Source organism: Molossus molossus, unplaced genomic scaffold (assembly GCF_014108415.1).
Source record: "Molossus molossus isolate mMolMol1 unplaced genomic scaffold, mMolMol1.p scaffold_m16_p_13, whole genome shotgun sequence".
Taxonomy (NCBI): Eukaryota; Metazoa; Chordata; class Mammalia; order Chiroptera; family Molossidae; genus Molossus; species Molossus molossus.
This window is the reverse complement of record NW_023425348.1, coordinates 56,424,762-56,441,248: the sequence shown is the minus strand read 5'-3', so window position 1 is coordinate 56,441,248 and position 16,487 is coordinate 56,424,762. Positions and strand designations below refer to the sequence as shown.

Sequence of the window (16,487 nt, the reverse complement as noted above, 5' to 3'; positions counted from 1 at the left end):
CCCAAAACCTCAAACATGTGCCCTGACCAGAAATTGAACTGGGACCTCTCAGTCCATGGGACAAGGCTCAATCCACTGAACCACAATGACCAGGATATGTACTCTACTGTTGATTCTCTCTAAATTATTCTTTTTCTGGGTACGACATTATTTTATTTGATATAAATGAAAGAATAAGTGGATAATTTGGTACAAGTTATGAAAAAGGTAAAGGTAAACTCCAACATACACGTTACTGCTTTGGTGACCAGGGATAGTCACCCCCATGGCTATAGGAAGCCAGCTGAAGACTTAGCTCTCATCACTGTCTCTCATGGTGCGCTTGTCAAAAAGATACTCTGCCTTGCCAGTTTCAGGAGCACCAACCTATGCCAATTGGTTACACAGTCACCCAATTTTTCGATGGATTCCACCTGCTCATTTGGGTAGTGAGTCTCAATGAAGTCACACAAATGAGGATCATTTTTTGTCAGTGACCAGTTTGCACAAGTCCAGTAGTGACTGATTCACACTTTTTTCCAAGTCTAATGCACACTCCACTGCATTCATCCCATTCTGCCAGTCATCACAATCTGGTTTCTTGAAATCTTGAAGGAAGATTTGGCCACCTCGTTGGTTCTGAAGCTTCATCAGTTTCTCACATGTTCCCTCTCCTCATGAGATTGATGAAGAACATATTTGGCAAAGTTCTTCAAAGCCACATCATTATAGTCAAAGTAGTAAGACATGGACAGGTAGATATAGGAAGCATAGAGCTCCAGGTTGATCTTGTGGTTGATGGTGGCCTCCGAGTCCTTGTGGTAGTTTTGGCACACCTGTGAGATGGATGCAGTCATTGTTATGGTGGGTGGCTAAGAAGAGGTGGCTGTGTGGCACTGGAGCAGTGGTGGGGAGGCTTGGGCCTGTCCAAGGGCACCATGAAAAGATGGCAGGCTATATTTGAGTGGCTGGCTGGGATGGGACAACTGCTGGGTTCCATCCATGCACTGTTGAAGCAGAAAACTATGGTGACTCCCCACAAAGACTGTTATAAATTACTCTTAATTTCAGCTAGTGTATCACTCACTTCTGACTAGTTTTTTTTTTTTTTATGGCTTTCATGTTCTTTTGTTGTGCTAACTATCTCTTTGTTGAAGTTCTCACTAAGTTCATTGAGCATTCTTGTAACCAGTGTTTTGAACTGTGCATCTAGTAGATTGCTTGTCTCCATTTCGTTTAGTTCTTTTTCTAAAGTTTTTTCTGTTCTTTCATTTGGGACATGTTTCTTTGATTCCTCATTTTGGCAGCCTCCCTGTGTATTATGTAGAGCTGCTATGTCTCCTGGGCTTGGTAGTGTGGTCTTATGGTAGTAGGTGTCCTGTAGGGTTCAGTAGCACAGTCTCTCCATTCACCTGAGGTGGGCATTCCAGGTGCACCCCTTCCCCTGGTGTGGGCTGTGTACACCCTCCTGTTGTAGTTGAGACTTGATGGCTGTTGGCACATCAATAGGAGGGATTTACCCCTAGGCCAATCAGCTGCAAGAACTGGTGGTGACCACTAACCACTGTGGAGGATCGGCTGTGTAGGGGCCGGCCCACCCCACAGAGCAAGACTTACTTCAGCAGGACTCTAGTGTCCACTGAGTCTGCCTTTTGTGTGTCACTTGTGGAGGTGGTTGGGTGGTGCTGGATGTGGTCTGAAGCTGTCTACCAGGTGTGCTGGCTCAGGGGCCTCCTGGGAGGCTAGGAAAAGATCAGCTACCACTTGTGTTCTGTTTGGGGCCACCCAGCATGAGCTATATAATGTGATCTGCAGATGGCTGCTATTTGTGTTGGGCCTAGAGAGGCCCAGGCATGACCAAGCTGTGAACTAAGGCCAGCTTCCCTTAGTGCTAGGCTTGGGGCCACTTAATGAGAGGTATTGGGCATGCTGAGGTCAGATGCTGGTTATTTGAGAGAGTTTTGGAAGATTTAAAGCATGAGCCAAGATGGACTGGAAATAGCTTGGTAGGTCCTGCAAGCTGAGTGGGGAGGGGTCTCAGGGAATCATTAGGGTGGAGTGAGCAGTGTGAGCCAGGTTGATGGAGACTTAGATACGGTGCACACCTGCCAGCTAGGGGGAGAGGGTGGTGAGGGAATCTCAGAAAAGGAACAATGGCTAATGCCAGCACTTTTGTCTAGCAGAGAGCTGTTCCCCAGCTCTTATGTTGATGCCAGACAACTCAGTTCCTCCCTGTGTCCCTGGTTCCTATCAAGATGTTGTCTCAACATAGAGCTCAGAGGGAGTGGGTCCAAGTAAGTCCATGTATGGGCACTTTAAGAGGAACTGCCACAATCCCCACTGGTTTTGACAGCCAGAAGTTATAGGGACTTTTTTCCCTGGCACTGGAACCCTGGTTTGGGGGTGTGTGGGGCTGGGACCCCTTGGTCCTCAGGGACAACCTTCACAACTGAGATGCCTCTCCTGATTTTTATCTGTGACATTTTGCTATGGGCCCAGACTGTTCTGTGTCTCCACTCCTCCTCTACCAGTCTCGATGTGGCTACTTCTTTAAATCCCTATTTGTAGAACTTTCATTCAGCTAGATTTCAGGTGGTTCTAAATGATGGCTGTTCTGTAGTTTAGTTGTAACTTTGATGTGGTTGTGGGAGGATCTTAGTACTGCCTTTACCTACACCACCATCTTGACTGGAAGTCCTGTACTTTTTTTTTATTGTATATACAAAAGCATGTACAAAACATGTATGTAGGTTTTCAAGAAAAATAATAAAATGAACACCATTACTTACTCAGATTATGAAATAGAATATTGTCAGTACCTTAGAAATTGTTAGCCTTTCCTCAATCCCATCCCTCTTCATCCTTACCTTGTTTTTATATTTATCATTATTCTCTTCTTTTCTTTCTTTTTTAATCCTCACAAGGGTGTGTTAAAGAGAAAGGAAGGGAAAGAGAGAGAGAGAGGAAGAGAGAAAAAGATCCATGTGAGAGAGAAATTTTGATAGGTTGCCTCCCTTACACACCCCAACTGGGGATCAAACTGACAACCTAGGTATTTGCCCTGACCAGGAATCAAACCCACAATATTTTGGTGTACGAGACAATGCTCCAACCAACTGAGCCATCCAGCCAGGACTCTCTTGCTTTTCTTTTTTATCCTCACCCGAGGACATGTTGCATTTATCTTTAGATAGAGCGGCAGCGAGAGAAGGAGGAAGAGAGAGAGAAACATTGATGTGAGAGAGACACATCGAGTGGTTGCCACCCACACAAACCCAACCAGGGCCAGGGGCAAAATGCAACCGAGGTACATGCCCTTAGCAGGAACCGAACCCGGGACTCGGGTTCATGGGCTGATGCTCTAACCACTGAGAAAAAACAGCCAGGGCTCTCTTGACTTTCTTTATAGAATGTCAAGATGGACAGTTTAATATAATTTTTTAAATGTATGCTTTTTTATATCATGGGCTCTGTCTTTCTAGCTCGAGATATCTATTTTCTTACCATCCATTATAGCTAAGCCCCTGCTCTATATTTTGTTTTTTGCTAATCAGCACTTAATTTAAAAGTATTCATTTCCAAATTCATTAAGGTGTGAAAATTGCTGTGACAAATGTATAACCACCTAAATTAAATAGTTCATTTCTGGTTCACATAACAGTGCTGGAATGTTATATTACTGGGCAGGGTAAGAGGTCTATAGGGTGGCTAGGAACTCAGTTACTATCAACATAACCCCAGGGTTGTCTCCATTCCAGTTAGCTGGAAGTAAAATACAGGAATGCCATGGGGGAAGTTTTTATTGGCTAGGCCTAAGAAAGGTGACATCATCTCTTCACATTTCATTGACTATAATATAGTCATACCGAATAGTATAATATTGGGATGGATTGGGGCAGCTGGAAAATGTAGTCTCTGGCTGAATAGATATTTCTCCTTGACAAATCTATACTGTTTTCCATAGTGGGTGTTTCAATTTATATTCCCACCAACAGTGTACGAAGGCTCCCTTTTCTTCATATTTTTGCCAACACTTGTTATCTATTGTTACCAACACTTGTTACCTATTGTCTTTTTAATAATAGCTATTCTAGCAGGAGTAAGATGATATTTTGTTGTTTTGTACTTTCTGAATGTACATGATGTTAAGCACCTTTTCATATACCTGAGGACCATAAATACTAATGTATGTCTTCTTTTGAGAAATATCTATTAAAATACTTTGCCCACTTGTAAATAGGGTGGGTTGTTTTTGAGTTTTATGAGTTGTATGAGTTTTTAAAGGTCTGAGCTGATGGGAGATCACATCCACAACACAAGGCCAATGTAGAGAAAATGGCTTTATTGTATATGCCTGGGTGCAGGCAGGCTGAGCCGAGAAGGTCAACCTACAATCAGGCTTGGGGTGTCAGTTATATGCTCTACTTTTAGCTTCTGGGAGTTCCTGCTAATGTAATATATCTGGCCCATTGTCCACTTTGCAGTAGGTCTGGTCTATCTTGTCCAGCATCTGCTGGGTTATCCATTGCCTTGCGAATAATTCAGATAAACCTTATCTGTACTCAACAAAAGGCCATGAAAATGTCATGAAAGCAATTCAATTTCCAGTTTCCACCTTTACAAACTTTGACCTTTACTCTTTAAAACATTATTAACCCTTTCATTCCCACCTTATGATGATGATAAAAAAGGGAAAAGGGGCAAAGTTGTTATTGGTCTACTTCCTGCAGGTGTGAGCTCATCATGGACTCCTAAAAAGAATTTGTTAGATAACTACTTGGGGAATGGGGTGATAGGGTCCTTTTACTTGTGCTACAACAAATTGTCCAACTGTCTGGTTGACTAACATTTGAAGTTGATTTTGTACAAACCTAGTAATCAGGAGCAAGAGACAGGGTCTGAAAAGAAATAATAAGATGGCTAATACTAGGGGCCCTATGAAGGGAGAAAGCCAGGTTAGTTTAGGCAAGGCTGCCTTTATACTTGTTCAGAGAGATTGGGCTAGGTGATCCTGACTAAATTCCTTTACCAACAGGGCATTATCTAGAATTCGTTGTGTCCTTTCCTTGACCTCTCCAGTTAACATAGAAGCAACAAGATGTATTTGCTTTCATGCATACACCTCCTTTTTTGGCTAGTAAATAATCTAGTGCAATGCGATTATCCATTACCACGTAAGCAAGAGAGTCAAGGATTTGGAAAGAAGCTTGAAATTTTCACTGGTATCTCTACCTATATTTGCCATGGTGTGTTTTTTGCCAATGGTGTATAATTTGCCAATTATGTGTTTTGCTGTTATGGTGTTATAAGTAATTCCTCCCATGAGGCCCGCAGTAGTGATTGCAGCTATGACTCCTGATATGAGGAGTCCGACTTCCTTTTTGCCCTATGATGTCTTCTGAGCTCAGGGCTTGATGAGGTTGAATTAGGAATGAAGGAATGGATTAAGGTATTGGCTGGGGTGACGTATCCTCCTGCCCATAAGCCACTGTTTTTCTGGGTTTAGGCAGTGAAAAGCAATTCTTCTCCTGGAAGCAGAAATGTTTAGTGTACCTAAAAACATCATTCCCACTGATAAGCCAAGTAGTCCAGTCATATTTGGGCCTCGGGAGGTGTTTGACAGACCCATAGTAAGGCTCGAATGATTAAACCATGACAGAGAAGAGGGCTAGTGCCACTGGCAGAACCACATCCTGGATAGTGACTAACTTTCCTGGTATAATTTACTTTTTTGGTATTGCATCAAGTCCCTCTGAGCTTGCACATATAAATTCCCATTGCAGGGGTAGACACATCATGAATAGTTAGATTACAGGTACCCCTCGTAAGGTTACAGTGAGAGATATTGTAAGTGGTGCCCACTTTCACAGTGTGTATTCATACTGAGAATCAAGATCAAAAGAGCTTTTGCCCTTCTGCTCCACAGGAGGTTTCTGTCCCTGAGCTCGCCTTAGGACACCTGTGTTATCTATTGACAGATGTACTGTCCCAGTCAAGCTCCCCACCTAGCACTGTTCCCAGAGCAGGTGGTGCCCAGCCCACCTGGCTGAATGCATAGTGCCAGAAACGAGAGACCCTGGGGCTTCCCCCCCAGCCCCTGCCTCACTGGGTCAGTGAAAAAAATAAGAGTTGTGGTATTTCACCAGAGGTGAGCAAGGCCAGTGGACCCCACCCTGCCTCCTCAAGGGGACGGAGGGGCACCAGGGTTTATATTAGGAGAGGAAGCAGATTCTTGGGGGAGACAAAGTAAAGAATAAAAGGGGTTGGTGGGTAGGGTAGGAGTAAAGGTTAAAGTAGCATGGAGTTTAGATAGAGTGTCCCACCCTAACAAAGGAGTGGGGCAGGCTGGTAATGCAAGAAAAGAGTGGAGAAAGATATAAGGGCCTAAAGAACAAGTGAGTGTCTGGGTTGCCCTGGGTTGTGATATTTGGCCATCAATTCTCACAGCTGAAACCCCAGAGCATTGAAGAGATCCCCTGAACTTGGGGATGGCAGAGTAGGTTGCCCTGGTATCAATTAACAATGAAATTGGCCTACCTGCTATCATCAGACTTACCTGAGGTTCGGAGTTTGAGATGAAGGTTGGGGCATCCTTTCCTGGGCACCTTCCATCTTCAGGCTCCAGGCCAATCAGATCAAGGCCTGGATTGCCTGCAGCCTGAGGAAGAGATGAGGACCGACTCTGAGCAGTCTGTCCGCAGTCTGACTTCCAGTAGGGTCCTCCACATTGAGGACATGGCTTAGGTGGTGGTCAAGGACTGGGACACTGCCTCACCCAGTGGCCAGTCTGATTACACTTAAAGCAGGTACCTGGGGGTCTGCTCTGCTGATCTTGGTGGGTGCCCTTCTTCTGTCCCCTGAAGGGGGTTTGTCAACCCCTTTGATTAGTAGGGGCTCTGATGGCAGAGACAAGCATTTGGAATTCTGCTATTCTTTGCTAGTTAGCCTCTTCATCACGATTATTGAGCACCTTAAATGCTAGATTTAGAAGTTCCCATTGAGGGGTTTGAGGGCCATCTTCAAGTTTTTGTAACTTTCTCCTAATGTCTGGGGTTGACTAAGAGATAAATCTCAGGTTTAAAATGATAGTCCCTTCTGAGCTAGTAGGATCTAAGTTAGTGTATCTTCTCATAGCCTGTGTAAGGCGGGATAGAAAGGTTGCAGGGTTTTCATTCCTTTCCTGGATTATTTCAGAGTAAAGGATCCTGGTCTTTTATGTATTTGGGACAAATCTGAGAGAGAGAAGGGGACATGAACTTTGACAGTCGCTTCAACTCCCATTGCTGCCCTCAGGGGACATTCTAAAATGGGGGCCACAGTAGGGGACGAATAGGGACCAGAGATGGTTCCCGATTGATCCTGTGTGTGAGGGAGTCATTTGTGGGGGTAGAAGAGTGGGAGCCGGAGTAGGAGGTTCAAGGAGGTTCAAGGGAGGCCCACAGAAGGGGCTGGAGGAGGAGGTGGTGGAGCGAGATCGCTGGTCAAGGAGGAAACAGAAGTTGGCATGCTGTCTTCAAAGGGCCGTTTGGGAGGATGAAAGTGGAGTAGGAAGATTTGGGGGAGTGAGCAAGAATCACATAAAGAGGGGTGTGATCTGAGTGCAAAGGAGCCTGGATGTAAGGAACTCAGACCATTTTCTTTGCCTTTGACAGAAATTGTTTAGGTCAGTGGGAATGTCAAAAATGCCGTTCTCAGGCTACTGTGACCCACTGTCTTATTTGTACTGAGGTCACACAGTGTTGCAGTGAAAAGTGACTCACTTGGGACATAAATTCTGAGCGAGCCCTAGCATCTGTGGATTTTTTAGGAGACATCCTGTGGTGTTGCACGAGATATGGACAATTGAACGTTTCCCATGTTGCGGTGTGAGATGTCATGGCCTAGCGGTTCGGCGGATTACACTAGTGCAGCGGTTCTCAACCTGTGGGTCGCAACCCCTTTAGGTGTTGAACAGTCCTTTCACAGGAGTTGCCTAAGACATAACAGTAGCAAAATTACAGTTATGAAGTAGCAACAAAAATAATTTTATGGTTGGGGGTCACCCCAACATGAGGAACTGTATTAAAGGGTCACGGCATTAGGAAGGTTAAAAACCACTGCACTAGTGGAAGAAGAAGGCGTCTCTGCTCCTCCCCTCGAGTAGAGAGATATGCAGCTCACCATTATCAGGCGTCCCTAGATATATGGTGAGCTGAGGGAACCTGGTTCACAAAGGAGCGTGTCCCAACCAGCGTTGGATTTTGAGAGGGATGATCACACAGACATGACCGAGAGACCTGGCTCTCATGTCCCGGATAGGGGATAATGAGACAACCCAGAGAATCAGACCAGTAGGGAAAAAAAACACTCACCAGTGAATTAGTGTCCGGTGTTGATGCTGGATCAGCAGGAAAGGTTGGAGGTCCAGTATCCGGCTGAAGATGTGATCAATCCCGGTCCGACAGGAGGTCTGGAAGGTTCCAGGGACCTGCGGTTGCCTCCATGTGGGATCCTCCCAGACCTCCCGGATTTTGGCACCAAATAAAAGGTCTGAGCTAGCAGGAGATTACATCCACAAGCAAGGCCAATGTAGAGCAATATGGCTTTATTGTATATGCTTGGGTGCAGGCAAATCAGGGTTGGGGTGTCAGTTATATGCCCTACTTTTAGCTTCCAGCAGTTCCTGCTGATGTGCTTTATCTGGCCCATTGTCCACTTTGCAGTAGGACTAGTCTGGTATCTTGTTCGACTTCTGCTGGGTTATCCATTGCCTTGCAGATAATTCAGATAAAACTTATTGGTACTCAACAAAAGGTCGTGCAAATGCCATGAAAGCAACACAATTTCCAGTTTCCACCTTTGCAAACTTTTACCTTTACCATTTAAAACATTATTAACCTTTTTGCCCTAACTGGTTTGGCTCAGCAATTGGAGCATTGGCCTGTGGACCACAGAGTCCCGGGTTTGGTTCCCACTAGGGGCACGTACCCCCCCCCCCAAAAAAAAACCAGATTAAAACATTAAAGATTAAAACATTACTAACCTTTTCAAGTTTCAAATTTTTTTCTTAATAAATGTTTTAAAAACTAAAACAGAGTGATTAAGTGAAATAAGCCAGAGAAAGACAAGTATTACATGATTTCACTTATTTGTGGAATCCGATTAATAAAATAGACCCAGAGACAAGGAAGTAGGAAACAGATTGATAAACTTCAGAGGGCAGGGGGAGCCAAACCAAAGAATTTATACACATATGCATGACAAAGGGACACAGACAATAGTGTGGTGAAGCAGGGAGCATGGAGGAGAGGAGTCAATAGGGGATAAAAGGAACATCTGTAATTCTTTCAACAATAAAGATAAATGAAAAAAAAAAAAAAAAAATGGGACCCAAAGAATTGACTGAGATATGCAACCCAATAGAATTAATGTTCTTTTTTCTTTTTATAGGTCTTTGAGGTACAACTTACATAAAATTCACCCATTGTATGCAATAATATTTAGTATTTATAAAGTAGTACAACTAGCACTCATCTTGTTTTAGAAGATTACCATCACTCCAAAAAGTTTTCTTGAGCCTATATACAGTTAATCTTTTCTCCTACTCCCAGCCTCAGGCAACCAGGGATCAACTGTTTCTATAAATTTGCCTTCTCTGGACAGTTCATCTAACAGAGTTATACAACATGTGTGAATCCTATCTATTCTTTAAGGCCCTTCTTCATCTCTTAATTTAGAAGTAACCTTTTCTTTCTCTGACCCCCCATAGCACATTATCTCTATCTACTTTGATGCAAGAAAATACTTCTTGACAGACCTCACTAACCCTAACTTGCACTATAGAATTACCTCCCTTGATCTTACCTTACAGAAAAAAATGTTATACGTCAAGATTGGTGAGGTATTTGTTGCTGTTTTGTTGCCTGAAGATTTTTAAAAATTTTCTCCATGAGATTACCTGTATTACAACATTCCTGTTTAGGTTGCTCTTCTTAGAAATCTTCAAAGATCACTGACAATTTCTTTAGCAAAATGTTGGCAATAATAACAACTTGCTATACTATAACAATAACCTGTTTCCCTTATATCTCTGATATCCAAGTGTTCTTAGACAAGAGGATGTTCACTATCCTAAATTGTTTAAGTTCAACGGTTCATCTTAGCATAAACATTGATTTGGAAAACACTGTGGTTATGACAAGTGGGAGCTTGAGAGTTTTTTCTCTTCTGAACTAAAAACAAGGATTCGAAGTCTTTTTTTTTTTTCAATCAAAGTTCATCCCACAAAATCTGTTTTCATACCAAATTACTCAAACCAGGCCCTCTTTCTCTCTGCTTCCTCTGCTTGCAATGCCCCACCCACTCTTCTAAAAACTAGGGAACTCTTACTCATCCTTCAAGATTCAGCTCAAATGTCACTCCCTGGTGGAGGCTTCCTCAACCTGGCATGCAGAGCCGATTACTCCCTCTGTGCCCACAGCTCACAGTGAGCAACTCAGTACAAGGGTTATCACAGTGTTCCAGGGAGGAGACCATGTCTTGTGTGTTTTCCCCAGTTGTATAGTCCAGCACTTGGCACATGGTAGGCTCAGTCAAGTTGAATGACTGAAACTATTACTTGGTGACTTTCTACCCACAGGGAACCAGCTACTCTTGACATTTGGCAGGAGGCCCAACTGCAGGAGTTCCTGCTGGCACAATGGGTCCCGCCAACCCAACATTTAAAAACAAATAGCTGTAGGACTTCCGGTCAAGATGGCAGTGTAGGTAAACATGGTATTACGTCCTCCCACAACCACATCAAAATTACAACTAAACTACAGAACAACCATCATTCAAAAGTGCCTAAAATCAAGCTGAACAAAAGTCCTACAACTACAAAATGGAGGAGCGCAGGTGCAGATGGCTGGTCCCACACCCATGTGTGGTGGATAAAAATCAGGAAGACACCTCAGCTGGGAAGGTCCTCCCTGAGGAGTAAGGAGTCCCCCTCCCACATCAGGCTCCCAGCTCAGGCTTCCAGTGCCAGGAAAAGTCCCCATAACTTCTGGCTGTAAAACCAGCGGGAACTGCCCTGGCCAGTTTGGCTCAGCGGTTAGAGTGTCGGCCTGCGGTCTGGAGAGACCTGGGTTCGGTTCCCGCTAAGGGCACGTACTTCGGTTGCAGTTTGTCCCCGGCCCTGGTTGGTCGTGCGGGTGGCAGCCACTCGATGTGTCCCTTCACATCGATGTTTCTCTCTCTCTCTCCCTTCCTCTCTCTCCCTCCCACTCTATCTGTACAAAAAATGGAAAAATATCCTCGGGTGAGGATAAAAAAATAAAAATAAAAAAAAATAAAAACCAGCGGGAACTGAGGCTGAGGGAGCCCCAGGCAGCTCTTCCTAAAGGGCTCTCACACATACTTATTTAGACTTGTACCCTCCAGGCTCCAGCATAGGGGAGGTAACTTAAAAAGCACCAGAGACATACGAGGAAGAACTGAGTTGTTTGGCATTGTGGCAAGGGCTGGAGAGGCAGCTTTCTCCTGGATAGACGTGTTGTCAGAGGCCTTTTTCCTTTGGTTAGCCCTTTCCCCATGAGGCCAGGCAGACTGCAGTCACATCTGGGACTCCAGCAACCTGGCTCACACTATGTCCCACCCTGGTGATTCCCTGAGGCCCTGCACCACCCAAATTTCAGGCCCACCCAAGCTGTCAACAGTTGCTTCACCAGAGGAAAGGCTTGTCTTGGATGCTGCTTCAGATTCTCCTAAATTCTCTCAACCAAGCAGCATCTGGCAATAGCAATAACCATACCTCTCGTTAAGTGGCCCCAGACCTAGCACTAGAAGCAGCCAGCCTTGGTTCACAACTTGGCTTTGCCTGGGCACCTTCAAGCCCAGCATAAGAAGCAGCCATCCGCAGACTGATTTGTAGCATATGCCTGGTGGCCCCAGGTAGAACACAGACAGTGGCTGACTTGGCCCCAGAGCCAGCACACCATGTGGACAGCTTCAGATCACATTGAAACACCACTACCCAACCACCTCCACAAGTGACACACTCAATGAGTGGACTCAGTGGATACCAGAGCCTTACTGAAATAAGTCTTGCTCTGTGTAGTGGGCCCCTACACAGCTGCTCATCCAAGGTAGTCAGAGGTCGGTGGTGTGTGGGCACTGCCAGTCCTTGTAGCTGATCAGCCTGAGTAAAGCACTCTCATTGATGTGCCAGCAGTCATCAAGACTCAATTACAACAGAAGGGTATAAAGTCAACATGAGGGGTGCACCTCGAGGGCCCAGCTGGGATATCAGGGAGGCTGTGCCACTGGACCCTACAGGACAGGAAACCTACTACAACAGGCCACCTTGGAGGCCTAGGCGACACAGCAACTCTACCTAATACATAAAAACATGCTTGCATGTTTATAACCCCATAATTGATGATTGGTAAATTATTGTGCTAACTTGTTTTATAGCTCCATAATTGATATTTGGAAAAGTCACTGTGTGCCCTCTAGCTGAACCTGTTTGGTAAAGACCCCGTGAACCAAGAAATTGTTGGGAGCCTGCTATGTGTCTGACAGAGTGCACAGAGCCTGGAGGATTTGAGTCAGAGACTCGACCTCCCCCACAATCTCAAGGAATTGGGCTTGCATTGTGTTTGTGCAGCTCAGAGCTAAGTTTGACCCTGCTTGGGTGTTCCTGTTATCCGCAAGGCAAACTAATTCTAAACAGCATTGTTGTAGCCCTGGACATTATATCAAGAAGATCTTATTTTCTTATATCATTGAACTTTTGTTGTACGGTATAAAAGGAATATAATAAAGCATATCGAGGCTGATTCTGAAGACTCTGTCACAAGGGTGTTCGGAATAAGATGCCGGCTGGCTAATAAACGGCTATAATTTGGACTTCAATTCTCTAGTGGTCTTTCTTTGACTCTGTCACACCACAACACAGGCAGGCAGCCAAAATGAGGAGACAAAGAAACAGGTCCCAAATAAAGAACAGAACATAACTCCAGGAAAAGAACTAAATGAAATACAGATAAGCAATCTAACAGATGCAGAGTTCAAAATACTGCTTACAAGGATGCTCAGTGAACTTAATGAGAACTTCAAGGAACTTAGTAAGGGCCTCAAGAGCATAAAAAAAGGACCAGTCAGAAATGAAATAGGCACTAACTGAAATAAAGAATAATTTACACAGATTCAATAGTAGAGTAGGTAAAGACAAGAAGCAAACCATCGATTTGGAATATAAGGAAGCAAAAAACACCCAATCAGGACAGCAAGAAGAAAAAAGAATCCAAAAATATGAAGATGGTGTAAGTAGCCTCTGGGACAACTTCAAGCATACCAACATTTGCATCATGGGGGTGCCAGAAGAAAAGAGAGAACAAGAAATTGAAAACCTATTTGAAACATTAATGACAGAAAACTTCCCTAACTTGATGAAGGAAACAGACATACAAGTCCAGGAAGCAGAGAGTCCCAAACAAGATGAACCTCAAGAGGCCCACACTAAGACACATCATCAAAATGCAAAAGATTCAAGACAAAGAGAGAATCTTAAAAGTGGCAGGAGAAAAGCAGTTAGCTACCTACAAGCCAGCTCCCATAAGGCTGTCAGCTGTAAAGAAACTTTGCAGACCAGAAGGGAGTGGCAAGAAATATTCAGAGTGATGAAAAGCAAGGACCTACAACCAAGATTACTCTATCCTGCAAAACTATCATTTAGAATCGATGGACATATAAAGAGTTTCTCAGACAAGAAAAAGCTAAAGAAGTTCATCATCACCAAACCATTATTATATGAAATGCTGAAGGGTCTTCTTGAAGAAAAAGAAGATAAACAATATGAGCAAACAAAATGGCAATAAATATGTATCAATCGACAATTGAATCTACAAACAAAATGAGCAAGCAGAACAGAAACATTCTCATAGATACAAAGAACTTTTTGTTGGTTGACAGATGGGAGGGGAGTTGGGGGAATGGGTGAAAAAGGTGAAGGGATTAAGAAGTACAAATTGGTAGTTAGACTGACAAACCCCAAATGGAAGGGGAGTGGGGGGTAGGAAGAAATAAACTGAAGAACTTATACTCACACATGCATAACCAATGGACACAGACAACAGAGTGGGTAAAGGAGGAGGTGGGTGGGAGTGGGGGGAGGGGTCAATAGGACAGTTGTTCTCAATCTTCCTAATGCCGCAATCCTTTAATACAGTTCCTCATATTGTGGAGACCCCCAACCATATAATTATTTTTGTTGCTACTTCATAACTATAATTTTGCTACTGTTAAGTCTTAGGCGACCCCTATAAAAGGGTCGTTCAACCTCCAAAGAGGTTGCAACCCACAGGTTGAGAACTGCTGCAATAGGGTAAAAAGGAGGAACATCTGTAATATATTCAACAATAAAGATAAGTTAAAAATAAAAACAAACAGCTGGGGACAACCGCTTTTCATGAACCCTGGTAGGTTAACATCCTGCAGCCCAGCTGATAAAGGCGATTTTGGAGTTTGCTCAGTTGAAGGAAACGCTTTCCTTGAACAAACTCTGGATCCCAGACGTATTTCTCTAACTCTGGTAACTTGGGCTGGAGACGAGGTCTGCTCTTTTCTAACGGGGGTAGGAGGGCAAAGGAAAAGACTTGGGTACAAAGGTTATGGAGGTATAACTCTAACCACCGCCACACCTACCACTCTGCAGCGCCAGCCAGCAGGCTGAACGCCCACCCGGCTGCAACTCCCTCATCTGCCCCGCGCTCGGCGTCTCGCCCACTTCTGGGCGGTGAGCTACGGCTCTCGCGAGAACGTAGCTAAGCCTCGCCTTTCGGACCACGGGCTCTCGCGAGAAGATTAGGAGCCGGCCTGTAACCTGCCTGGCGGCTCTGGGAGCCGCGGTCGCCTGAGTGGCCGTCACTACAGACACCTCCAGAGGGGTCCCGTTGAGGAGGAAGCGGAGGTGTTTCTGGCCCCGGCTTTGCCTAGGCCCTCCGTGGGCGCTCAAGGAGGACTACAGGTTCGGGGGTGACTGGACGCAGCTGGGGAACTCGGTGGGGGCGGCGCCGGAGGCTGGGCTTGGCGGGGGCGAAGGAGGAAGGGGAGGAGGGCGAATCAGGGCTTGAGGTCTGGGCTGCTCTGGCGGTGGTCTGGGCGTCTCGGACTCTGCTAGGGGACCGTGGGTGGGTTTCCGGGCTCCGGTCGCTGGCACCCGGTTCTGAGAGGCCGGGATGGGGCTTGGGTCCGGCGGTGCTGTTTTTGGGTTGGGAACCCCGAGGCCTTTCCCCAGGGGTGAAGGCGTTAACCTCATCCCTCCTTCCCGGCGCCGAGTGGCCCTGTGCCCCGCCCCCTTTCTGTGGTCCTGGGTGGCGCGGCGCCTTCCTGAGGGGGCACGTCACAATAGGGCTAAGGTGGCAAGTAGTCGCCCTTCGGGTGACGAGGAGGGAGACCCTCGCCGTGTGCTGCGTGCTGTTATGCTGTCATGGCATCACGTGTGGTAAAGCTTTGTTTCCCCAAAACTTGCACAGAAAAACTTCTTTTTTTCCTTCAGATGCAAGTTTCCTAGCACGCTTTATCTTCTGAAATGGGGTGTGGGGAGGTGAGACCCACGTAGTGATTTGAAATGGGGGTGGCCGTCCCTGGTCCTCACAGATTTCGTACTTCCCCTTTCTCCTCGGTGTTCGGAGCCCATGATGAAAAGACACTAATCCAGACATGCTAAAGATAGAGCCTCACCTGTTTGTCACCTTGTGTACTTAGTATACAAAAATCACTTAAATTTTGTATCTTTGAAAGTCTATGATTTTTGTTTGAATTTACAGTCGATGAAGCAGCACGGTATACTGATTTTATTTGGACAATTGGACATGTTCCTCCCTTCCCCAAGTACACAAATATGATGAACATTTTTTAGAGAGGAGGTTAGGGATACATTTGGAATGAAATAGATTGTGGAGTTTGGAATAAGAGCTATATAAGGAATGAAACCGTAAGGACCAAAAAAATTTTTTTATTTTTATTTTTTCTGTATTGGAAAGCCCACCCAGGATTGAAGTCCAAGCATTGAAAATGAGGACTGCAGTTGTCATTTGAAGACAAAGCAGAAAATAGTAGAAAATACTTGGGAAAGGATTTGATGGTGGATTAAGGCTGTTAAAAAAGTGTGTGAGGAGAATTATTTTTGAAGGTCTGAATGTGTTTCATAAACGATTCTAACATTTCTCGAAGTGTATGACCTACCTGCTATTGTTGTACGTAAGGAGAATGTGGGAAGGGAGGTTCCGAAGCATGGAGCGGGTAGGTAGGAAGAACCATGGAGTAATGTCGTGACAGCTTTCAGTGTCTCAGAAATGTTTCTGAGTTCTTTCACCTTATTTTCTCTCACTCCTCAAAAAAAGCTTTCAGATGGACTTTTTACTTTCTGTCTGTCACCTTTACACCAGTCTGAATTTTTTTCTTTCTCACCCTTCTAAGCCTTATGAGATTTTAAAATTTTTAACTGCGAAGTTGCAGCCCTGGCTGGTTTGGCTCAGCGATTA

General features: G+C 44.9%; 1 protein-coding gene, 1 long non-coding RNA gene and 1 pseudogene across 2 annotated transcripts in view; 1 reads left to right on the top strand and 2 right to left on the bottom strand.

Annotated features, from left to right (window-relative positions):
- Positions 1-303: 303 nt before the first annotated feature.
- LOC118629077 lies at positions 304-876 on the bottom strand (annotated as a pseudogene).
- A 3,601-nt stretch (positions 877-4,477) lies between these two features.
- Positions 4,478-8,714, bottom strand: LOC118629064. Its single transcript, XR_004959345.1, has 3 exons — positions 8,331-8,714; positions 6,536-6,637; positions 4,478-4,508 (listed from the first exon to the last, which is right to left on the bottom strand). It is a non-coding gene; the product is annotated as an uncharacterized LOC118629064 (long non-coding RNA).
- Positions 8,715-14,816: 6,102 nt separating this feature from the next.
- The window catches only part of BTBD10 (BTB domain containing 10), an 81,959-nt gene continuing 80,288 nt past the window's right edge, over positions 14,817-16,487 (top strand). The window contains exon 1 of the mRNA XM_036258676.1: positions 14,817-14,968. The gene's annotated coding sequence lies outside the window, so the exon portion shown is untranslated. The remainder of the gene's footprint in view (positions 14,969-16,487) is intronic.